Consider the following 11,275-nt stretch of genomic DNA (forward strand, 5'->3'; position numbering starts at 1 on the left):
AAGAGGACTGAGAGGTGCCCAGTCTGAATTAAGTCAAAGAGAAAGAAACTCCATGATCCTTCTACAAAAACACATCAATTTTCTTAGCAACTGATCAAAAGCTAACAGGCCTCCCATTGTGATATGTCTTATCCTTCATAACCCAGAAGAAGGAGGCCTTAAGCATAAGGGTAAGAGAGATCTAGTTAGTGCTTAGGAATGAAGTGGTATAAAATCAAACTTCAAGAAAAGCTTCCATGCAGTGTTATTTACATTTGGAAGCACAACCATGACCAAAGCCTTCTCATACACCGTAAGTCATTTATCTCAAGTCCAAGGAAACTAAATGATAGACCAGACTCATTGAATTAGAGCCAATCAAGCATATGACTTGAAATTATTCCAATGAAATTCTAATACCAGCATCTTCTACCATTCTAGGTGCAATGTCTCATGAATTATGACAAGCACTTCACGTGCTTTCCTTCTAAAATGAGACAGTTTCTCCTAATCGCTTGCCCACGCATACACTCAATGCATGCTTGGCAATTCACATGGCCACTTCCATCTCTTCAGTGGCCTAAGGACAGACACTAAAAATAAGCTCATGATTTGTAAGAAAAACAGATACTGATGAATTCCAAATAACCTTATCCAACTTATATAAACCAGCTCAAGTAGGCATTTTACTAATTTAATTTTAGTTTCCCAGGTATTAATTGGATTGATCAGTATTCATTCAGATTTGTCACTGGTTGTGCCTGTTGTGCATTGGTTCTGCTTTTTGTCAGCCTATTAATTTTCAATAAATAATGTCTTGGAAATTGTAGATGAGTAAATTAAAGTGTTAATTGGTGATGTTGTAATGTGTAATATTTCTTTAATATTTGTTTTTTAAAACAAAATAGACCAGTATCACATTTATGAAATTTATTTATACTCAATTTTTAAAAGAATTTCAGACTACTTATACAAGGTCAAACGTTTTATGTTTATAAAATGGAAACAGGGACAACATTGTTGGAAAAGTTAGCTGATTAATCTTGATAAGAATTGTGTTTCTACGATCTCTGCTTTTCAAATTACACTGTGTCTAACACTGTCCTAAAAATACAACTTGCAAGGAATAATAAAGCCAAGGCTAAATTTGTGTATTGTCAAATTTCTCAAAGGAAGAAAAGTTATTGTTAAAATTTCTTAAGTGGCTCCTGAGTACCTCCTTTTGTATTTCTTTATTCCATCTGCTCTGCCGTCGTTCTTTTATTACAGGTTACACTTTGTCCCCTATTTTATAGGTATTATTATTCCTTTTCATTCTTGACCAGACCAAAAGCTAATATCACATACAGTGTACTTTGGGAAATTCTGCCTTCGAGGAATAGCCCACTAAGTATAAAGAAAAATATACTTTGCTCTGGGTATGGTGGCTCATGTCTGTAATCCCAGCACTTTGAGAGGCTGAGGTGGGCAGATTGCTTGAGGCCAGGAGTTCAAGACCAGCCTGGACAACCTAGGAAAACCCTGTCTCTACAAAAATTTAGCCAGACATGGTGGCGAGTGCTTGTAGTCCCAGCTACTGGGGAGGTGGAGGTAGGAGGATCATCTGAGCCCAGGAGGTTAAGGCTACAGTGAGCCATGATCACACCACGGGACCCCAGCCTGGGTGACAGAGTGAGACCCTGTCTCAGAAAAATACACTTGGCATTGAGACCCTCTCCTGGCACATTCCGGAAGTCATTGATAGTTACCAGGAAGTGCAGTCCCACCTGTTTGTCGCATCTAGAATGATGCTATCCTGTGACCTATCCAGCTAGTATTATAGAGTTAGATCATATAATTATGTATTTATTCCAGTTATTTGAATAATACAATTAAAACTTGTGGGACAGTTTCACTTGAGATGACAAACAGCACAACTTATCATTATTTATTATTGAAAAATTTCTACACCAATCTGCCTGCAAAAGACCACTTCGGGCTTCAATGGACAAATGGCATGTTGGCGCTAGAGATACTGAGTTAGAACTTGGGAGATAAAGCCTGAGGGTTTCAGCCTTCAGCAGGGAGGCAGAAAAACTCACACCACAAATGAGATTAAAAATACAGTCAACTACTCAGATGGAAATTTGGCAGAGTTGACAGGGGGGAAGTGGGTTCTCATTCAGAAGGACCCTCAAAATGGGATGCATAGAATAAACGGTTAATAAAAATCTAGTAAGTTAGGGTTATTGAGGGGCTCTAGTTTAATGTAGAATACGTGGGGAGCCCAGAATCAGAAACTTCTCTTGTGTAAACCCTTTTTCAAGTGGACTCCTTCAGGCTTTGGTGAAACCTGGCTTATGTGGGATCATGTAACAATACTTTCTCAATTTAAGAGAAATGAGTAAATATTACTTAAACTTATCTAGGTTATTTGGTCATTTACTGAGATGGTTATACACAGTAAAGCTTCTGTCAACTAAAATCAAACCTAAACAAAACCTTTCATCATAATTCATTGTGCTTCCACTTTTAGGAAAAAATAGGTCAGTTGTAAGAAAACAAGCTGAGATCAAAGATTGAGTTAAAAAATGACTTTTAGGATTCACACTACATTTTTCTAAATCATCAAAAAGGACTTGACTTTATACCTAATTATATTCATCCTCAGCCAACAAAACTTCCTAACACATTTTGAATGATTTTTAGCAAGCAAAGAAATAGTATTATATTAGTGAGGACTGTCTTGGATGCAAGTCACAGAAAACCCAACCAAAATTGGCTCATGTAACTGAATTCCACATGAATCAAAACCAGTTGGATTGAACTCATTAGGACTCACCCTCCATCTTTTGGTTCAGCACTTATCCATTTGACTTGACCCTCAGTCTTTGGGTTGGGACACAATCACTGTCAGCAACCCCTTAGCCAGTTTTTCCCAGGTTCAAATACAGAGGAAAAAGTGTGTACCTCTTTTTCAGCAGTGACAACAACAGCCCCAGTTACATCTGATTGACTTTGAGTCTCTGTGTGCAAGACACTATGACTGTCTGATTGGCCAGACCTGGGACATCAAAACACTAAATGTCCACTGTATTAGTCTGTTCTTGCATTACAAAAAAGAAATACCTGGGACTGGGTAATTTATAAAGAAAAGAGGTTTAATTCGCCTATGGTTCTGCAGGCTGTACAGGAAACACTATTCTGGTATCTGCTAGGCTGCTGGGGAGGCCTCAGGATATTTAGAATCATCGTGGAAGGTGAAGGAGGAGTCAGCACTTCTCATGGCTGGGAGCAGAGAAAGAGAGAGAGTGGGAAGGTAGTACACACTTTTAAACAACCAGATCTCATGAGAACTCTATCACAAGAATAGCACTAGGGGGATGGTGCTAAACCACCCTCATGATCCAATCACCTCCCACCAGGCCCCACCTGCGGCACTGGAGATTACATTTCAACATGAGACACGGGTGGGGACACAAATCCAAACCTACTAAAGTTCTTAAGGAATCATTAGGGTCCTCTAGGAGCTCCTCTATTATATAAATTTAGTTTCTTATGAATGCTTTTAATCTCCACTACTTTACACAATACATGGCACAAAGTAGATACCCAATAAATGCATCTTTAATTGAAGTGAACTTTTTTCATTATTTAGTAATATAAAAATGATAAATCTATTATTAAAAAAAGTTTAAACTTGAGTTGGCATCAGGACACACAAATAGAAAGGAATATAAACAAGGATGACATGGGATCAGAATACTATTTCTAAAATTGTTTTCCATGGAACATTAAGTCCTTGACATGCTCTGTGAGGAAATGGATTTGGGAAATGATGATTGCCGTATCTCTCTCTTGTTGACTCACAGGGATTAGTACGGTATTAAGAACCCCAAGAATCCCATGAGTAATTAAGACTGCTTGACTTTGTTATTAGTGTTTCCCAAATTTACATGTTGAAGGATTTGTCATAGAAATCATTTTGGTAGGAAATGGGCTGGAGTCTTACAAAGCAGGACTAGAAAAATGACTGACTGTGTGGTTGGCTTAGGTGGGGATCAAGACAGTTTCATACACACTATAAGGAAAAGTTTTCAAATGATATAAATGTTCATACAAATGAAATTGTTTAATTACTGATGAATGAAATGTAACAAAACTGTAAAAATTATAAATATCTATATTTACTGGCATGAAAACAAGTCTGTGGCATACAGTATATAGAACACAGGTTTGAATCAAATGTCCATTGTCTCATTGCATTTTTTAATAAAAAATGAATAAGTGGATATTTTTACACAAAGAAAAACTCCCAAATTGTACAGCAAAATCTAAGGAATGGGAAGGTGTTTGTGTTTGTGGTTAATTTTTATTTTCTTCTTTGATCCTCTGTATTTTGGATTCAGGGAACATGTATATGTGTGTTTTCTGGCCATGAGCATGTATTGCTTTTATAAAGTTTTTTTTTTAAGTTATTTTAATTTTTCCAAAAAATTGCATAGTATTAAGTATTATTAATATCTTCCCTTTCTAATTTGAACATAAGTTGATGCACTTTTAACATCATGTGCAATTTCAAACTCATATGCATTTACTCTTTTCTCAAAAATAAAACTACTTCTAGGTGCTACAGAAGTTAAAAAGAAAGGCTTGTAGCTAGAGCACTTCAAAAGTCCTCAACCAATTCATGTATCTGCTGCCTCAGTACCAGATTTCAATGAAGCACATAAATCAGAACAACTTGACATTAACATCAGTCCAATGGAGATGTCAAAAGTATAGGGGGCAATTAGGAGCTGAAAAATAACAAAGTGAAGAGATATCATCAAATCACAGCAGAGATTGTAATGGCCCTTGACACTAGCCAACTAATGAAGCTGATTGAACTATTCAATGGCTTTTATTTCAGGAATGAAGAGGTTGGGGTGGAGAAGGACCTTCCTGGGTAGTGGAAAGATGGAATCATTGATAGAATACCCTCAAAGGAAGCTCTTCTCAAACCACTGAGTTGGAATAATACTGCCACACTCTGGGGTCAGCATAAGCTTATGCTGGGCATGGTGAGGTCACAGATGCAGCAGGTAGAAAGATGGCATGTTTACATCCAGATCTGAGAAATAAGGTCAGTTCATCATTCACTCTTAAGGAAGACCTCGGAGACAGCAGAAACTTCTTTCCTCTGGTCTCAGTTGTTTTTCTTTTGTCCAATGTTATACCTGAATAAAGAAAGAATTACTTCTCAGGTATGAATGACAGAGGCAGCTACTGGCCTAGAAATCGTCTTGCATTCTTTCCAGGGGAAAATAAATGACAAAGCCCTGGTAGGAGACAGAATAGCAAAAGTGTGTTGGGATCAGTTCTTACCCAGAAGCCTGATAGCTGTTGGATGGGAAAATGCTGAAAGAGATGTTTTTGTTGATATTTTATTATGAAAATTTTCAAACATACAGTAAAATTGAAATAATATGATGAGCACCTATGTACTTATCACCTAGATTCAGCATATGTTCTCATTATCACGTATGATTTATTTATGTAGATATCTAATCTCTGTTTTCCTGAACCTAAAACTTGAAAGTAGGTTATAGGAATTACGACATTTCACTTCTACATTCTTCATCTCCTTAAAAAAGCACCTTTCTCTATAAAAAATGAACACTATCATACATGATAACATTTTTAAAAACTCTAATATCATGTAATCTTCTCTATGCAAATTTCATGTTATTGATTGTTTTGCTTTAAAACTTTATTTTAGGAGGAGAAGATAGCCAAAGTTTGGTTAACGGAGGCAAAGCACAGCCAGATAGAAGGAATAAGTTTTAGTCCTCTATAAAGCTATAGAGTGATTATAATTAACAACAATCTATTGTATGTTTTTAAATAGCTATACACAAGCAACTATCCAGTTTCAATTGATATATCATCCATTGGTGATTGGCACCTAAATCAATTACTTATTAGGAATTTTAAGAAGTGATTATCTAATTTCATCATTATTTCTCCACTTACTGCAAGACAATCTTTGAAACTGAACAATAATAACAGGATCCAGAGTCTCTACAATATAGCATGCACAAAGTCCAGACTATAGTTCAAAATTAGCTAACATACAAAGAAACAGAAAATGGGACTTATACACAAGAGGAAAGGAAATCATGTAGACCAACATGGAGATGCTGGAATTAGCAGACAAGAATTTTAAAGCAGCTAATATAATTATGCTCAAGAACATAAAGAAAAATACAATCATGATAAACAAACAGGAAATACCAGGAGAGGAATAGAAGCTGTTTTTTTTTTTTTTAAAGAACCATAAAAAGAATAAATTTGGAGGACTTTAAGTCTGTTCCTGATTTCAAGACTTACTAAAAAGTTAAAATAATCAAAAGAGTGTAGTATTGACATGAGAATGAACATCTATGCCAATGGAATAGAATTTAGTGTTCAGGAATAAACCCTTAGTTTTATGGTCAATTGACTTTCAACAAATATACCAAGGCAATTCAATGAAGAAAGGATAGTCTTTTCAACAAATTATACTGAGACAATTGGATGTCTATATGCATGCAAACAAAAAAATTTTAGAGCCTTACCTAATGCATTACACACAAATTAAATTAAATGGATCATATAACTAATTATGAGAGCTCAGACTCTTAGGAAAAAAGAGGGTAAATCTTCATAACCTAGAGTTAGGCAAAATATCTTAGATACAACACCCAAATTGCAACCAATAAGAGAAAACTATTGCTAAATCACACATTAAAACTTTTGCATTTTTTAAATCACCAGCATTCCTAAACAGCAACAATAAGACAAGCAGAGAGCCAAATCACGAATGGACTTCCATTCACAATTGCTACAAAGAGAGTAAAATACATAGGAATACAGTTGATGAGGGATGTGAAGGACATCTTCAAGGAGAACTACAAACCACTGCTCAAGGAAATAAAAGAGGATACAAACAAATGGAAAACAAACATTCTATCCTCATGGATAGGAAGAATTGACATCATGAAAATGGCAATACTGTCCAAAGTAATTTGTAAATTCAATGCTATCCCCATCAAGCTACCACTGACATTCTTCATAGAACTAGAAAAAACTACTTCAAATATCATATGGAACCAAAAAATAGCCTGTATAGCCAAGAAAATGCTAAGTAAAAAGAACAAAGCTGGAGGCACCACACTACCTGACTTCAAACTATATTACAAGGCCACAGTAAGCAAAACAGCATGGTACTACTACCAAAACAGACACATAGATCAACGGAACACAACAGAGACCTCAGAAATAACACCACACATCTGCAACCATCTGATCTTTGGCAAACCTGACAAAAACATGCAATGGGGAAAGGATTCCCTGTTTAATAATTGGTGCTGGGAAAACTGGCTAGCCATATGTAGAAAACAGAAACTGGACCCCTTCCTTACACCTTATACAAAAATTGACTCAAGATGGATTAAACACTTAACTATAAAACCCAAAACCAGAAATACCCTAGAATAAAACCTAGGCAGAGCCATTCAGGACATAGGCCTTGGCAAATACTTCATGATGAAAATGCCAAAAGCAATTGCAACAAAACCAAAATTGACAAATGAGATCTAATTAAACTAAAGATCTTCTGCACAGCAAAAAAAAAAAACTATGATCAGAGAACAGACAACATATAGAATGGGAGAAAAATTTTTGCAATCTACCTATCTGACAAAGGTCTAATATCCAGAATCTACAAGGAACTTAAACAAATTTACAAGAAGAAACAAACAATGCCATCAAAAAGTGGGCAAAGGATATGAACAGATACTTCTCAAAGGAAGACATTTATGCAGCCAACAAACATAAAAAAACTCAAAATCACTGATCATTAGGTAAACGCAAATCAAAATCTTATGGAGATACCATCTCATGCCAGTCAGTATGGTGATTATTAAAAAGTCAAGAAACAACAGATGCTGGTGAAGCTATGGAGAAATAGGAAGGCTTTTACACTGTCTGTGAGAATGTAAATTAGTGGAAGACAGTGTGGTTATTTCTCAAAGATCTAGAACCAGAAATACAATTTGACCCAGCAATCTCATTACTGGGTATACACCCAAAGGAATATAAATCATTCTACCATAAAGACACATGCCACATATCTTTATCGCAGTGCCATTTACAATAGCAAAGACTTGGAACCAACCCAAATGCCCATCAATAATACACTGGATAAAGAAAATTTGGTACATATACTCCATGGAATACTATGCAGCCATAAAAAGGAATGAGATCATGTCCTTTGCAGGGACATGGATGAAGCTGGAAGCGATCATCCTCAGGAAACTAACATCGGAACAGAAAACCAAACATCACATGTTCTCACTCATAAGTGAGAGTGTTCTCATTGTTCAATGAGAACACATGGACACAGGGAGGGGAACAACACACAGCAGGGCCAGTTGGAATGTGGGGAGAGAGGGGAAGGAGAGCATTAGGAGAAATACTCAATGCATGCGGGGCTTAAAACCTAGATGATGGGTTGATAGGTGCAGCAAACCACCATGGTACAGGTATACCTATGTAACAAACCTGCACATTCTGCACTTGTATCCCAGAACTTAAAGTAAAATAAAATAAAATAAAATAAAAAATCTTTTGCATTTTAAAAAGTACTATGAAGAAAGAAAAGAAAGCTACAGATTGGGAGAAATATTTGCAAATTATGTATCTGAGAAGAGACTTGTATCCAGAATATATCAATAACTCTTACACTTCAATAGTAAGACAACCCAACTTAAAATGGGTAAAAATAAAACATTTGGAATAGAAATTTAACCAAAAAAGATGTTCAACATCATTTGTTACTAGGAAAACACAAACTAAAGCCACAGAGAAATACCACTTTAGATCCACAATGCTGGGGCAAGTAGAGGAGAGGCTGTCAAACCAAAATTGTGTGCCCCAAAAAGTCCTTTATGAATGAAAGAAAAACAAAGACATTTTAAGATAAATTGGGATTAGGAGAATTCATCAGTGACAGCCTGAACTACAAACAAATGGAAAATAAAGTTACTCAGTCTGAAGTGAAGGGAAGGAAAATTATAATTTGGGGGAAAAATGAAGAGTGCTAGAAACAATAAACCTATGAGTAAATGTTAATTACAACTTTTCCTCTTAATCTCTTTAAAATATACGACTTACTTAAAAACTATATCATTGAAATATGATATTTATGCATAAATGTAATAAACATGCCAACCTAACAAAAAGGATAGTGACAGGGAATAAATGAATTTATGCATTTCCAAGACCAATAAATAAAATGAGAAATAATAAAGCAGATGTCACAACAGATACCGCAGAAACACAAAAGATTATTAGAGACCATTATGAACAACTATACAACAATAACTTTGAAAAACCTAGAGAAAATATATGAATTTCTGGAGAAATACAACCCACTAAGATTGAATCAGAAAGAAACATAAAACCTAACCAGACTAATAACAAGTCACTAGATTAAATCAATAAAATGTCTCCCAACAAAGGAAAATTCGGGACCAATGGCTTCACCACCGAATTCTACCAAACCTTTAAAAAGGAATTAATACCAATTCTTCTCAGAATATCCCAAAAATTGAAGTGAAGGGAATTTTTTCAAACTGATTTTACAGGGCCAGGGTAACACTGATACCAAAACCAGACAAGGACACAACACAAAAAGGAAACTATAAGCAAATATTCCTGATGAATGTAGATACACAAATCCTCAACAAAATACTAGCAAACCAAATTCAACAGCAGTCAAAAAGTTAATATCCCAGGATTGAATGGGATTTATCCCAGGAATACAAGAATAATTCAGCACAGGCATATCAATAGACATAATACATTAACAGAATGAAGGACAAAAACCAAATGATCATATCAATAGGCGCCGAAAAAGCATTTGACAAAATTTAGTATTCCTTTATAACAAATCTTAATAAATTGGATATAGAAGGAAAGTGTCCCAGCACAATAAAGGCTGCTGTTGGGGATGTAAACTAGTAGTGCTACTGTGGACAACAGTATGGAGGTTCCTCAAAAATCTACAAATAGAACTACTATATGATCCAGCAATTCCACTACTAGGAATTTTCCCCCAAAAAAGGACATCAACGTGTTGAAGAGTCATCTGCACCCCATGTTTATTGTGGCACTGTTCACAATAGCCAAGATACGGAATCAATCTAGGTGTCCAACAACAGATGAGTGGATAAAGAAAATTTGATATATACACACAATGAAATACTATTCAGCCGTAACAAAAGAATACAATCCTTTCATTTGTAACAAAAGTACTTCAAATATAAAGACAGAAACAGGTTGATAGTAAAAGGGTGAAAAACATACACTATGGAATCATTGTGAAGAGGATGCCACGGACATATTAATATGAGATAAAGTATACCTCATGACAAAGATTGTTATCAAAGATGAGAGATATTTTAAAATAGATAAAAGACATTTCAAAATGATTCATAAGGAAGACAAAACAATCATAAGTATACGTGTTTAATAAAAGAGCTTCAAAATATATAAAGTAAAAGTTGACAGAACTAAAGGAACAAAAAGAAACATCAACAGTCGTGGAGGGAGACTTTAAACACCACCTCTCTAGGTAATTGACAATTGAGAAAAAAATTTCAGAAGATCTAAAAGTCACTATGAACCACAATGAATTAATTGACTTTTACAGTACAATACATCCAACAACTTCATGCTACACTTTATTTACAGGTGAACATGTACTTTCACCAAGATAGACCATATGCTGGACTGTAAAGCAAGTTTTAATACATTTCAAGATCTCTCACCATAATAGAATTAAATTAGAAATTGATAATGATAAAATATCTTCAAAAAACTTCACATATTTGGAAAATAAACAACACAGCTGTATCCCATCAAAATTTTCCTTGAAATTCTTTAAACCAACTTTTGTAATCTAGTTCACCTGTCAACTAGTCTGACTCAAATGTTACTCTCTCCTTAAGGACTTTTCTGATGTGCCACTAAGCTGTTGGTCTTTATTCTCAAAAACATGAATTACTTAACCTGTTGTTCTCTTAGAGAAACTTAATTTCTCTCTTTTGGCACTTATCACTCAGTGTTTTATTCATTCATGTAATTTTGCTCCCACTGCAGTGCCTTTCATTTCTTTTTGTAATTTTTTTGATAAGTAATATTTTACATATTTACGGGGTACATGTGATATTTTGTTACCTGCATAGAATATGTAACCATCAAGTCCTTTATTTTATTTTATTTTATTTTA

General features: G+C 35.1%; 1 long non-coding RNA gene across 1 annotated transcript in view; it reads right to left on the minus strand.

Annotated features, from left to right (window-relative positions):
• Nucleotides 1-4,865: 4,865 nt before the first annotated feature.
• Nucleotides 4,866-11,275, minus strand: part of LOC108542097 (uncharacterized) — a 114,166-nt gene continuing 107,756 nt past the window's right edge. The window contains exon 5 of the long non-coding RNA XR_001889165.1: nucleotides 4,866-5,177. This is a non-coding gene — a long non-coding RNA (uncharacterized LOC108542097). The remainder of the gene's footprint in view (nucleotides 5,178-11,275) is intronic.

Source organism: Rhinopithecus bieti, unplaced genomic scaffold (assembly GCF_001698545.2).
Source record: "Rhinopithecus bieti isolate Rb0 unplaced genomic scaffold, ASM169854v2 scaffold_1583, whole genome shotgun sequence".
Classification (NCBI taxonomy): domain Eukaryota; kingdom Metazoa; phylum Chordata; class Mammalia; order Primates; family Cercopithecidae; genus Rhinopithecus; species Rhinopithecus bieti.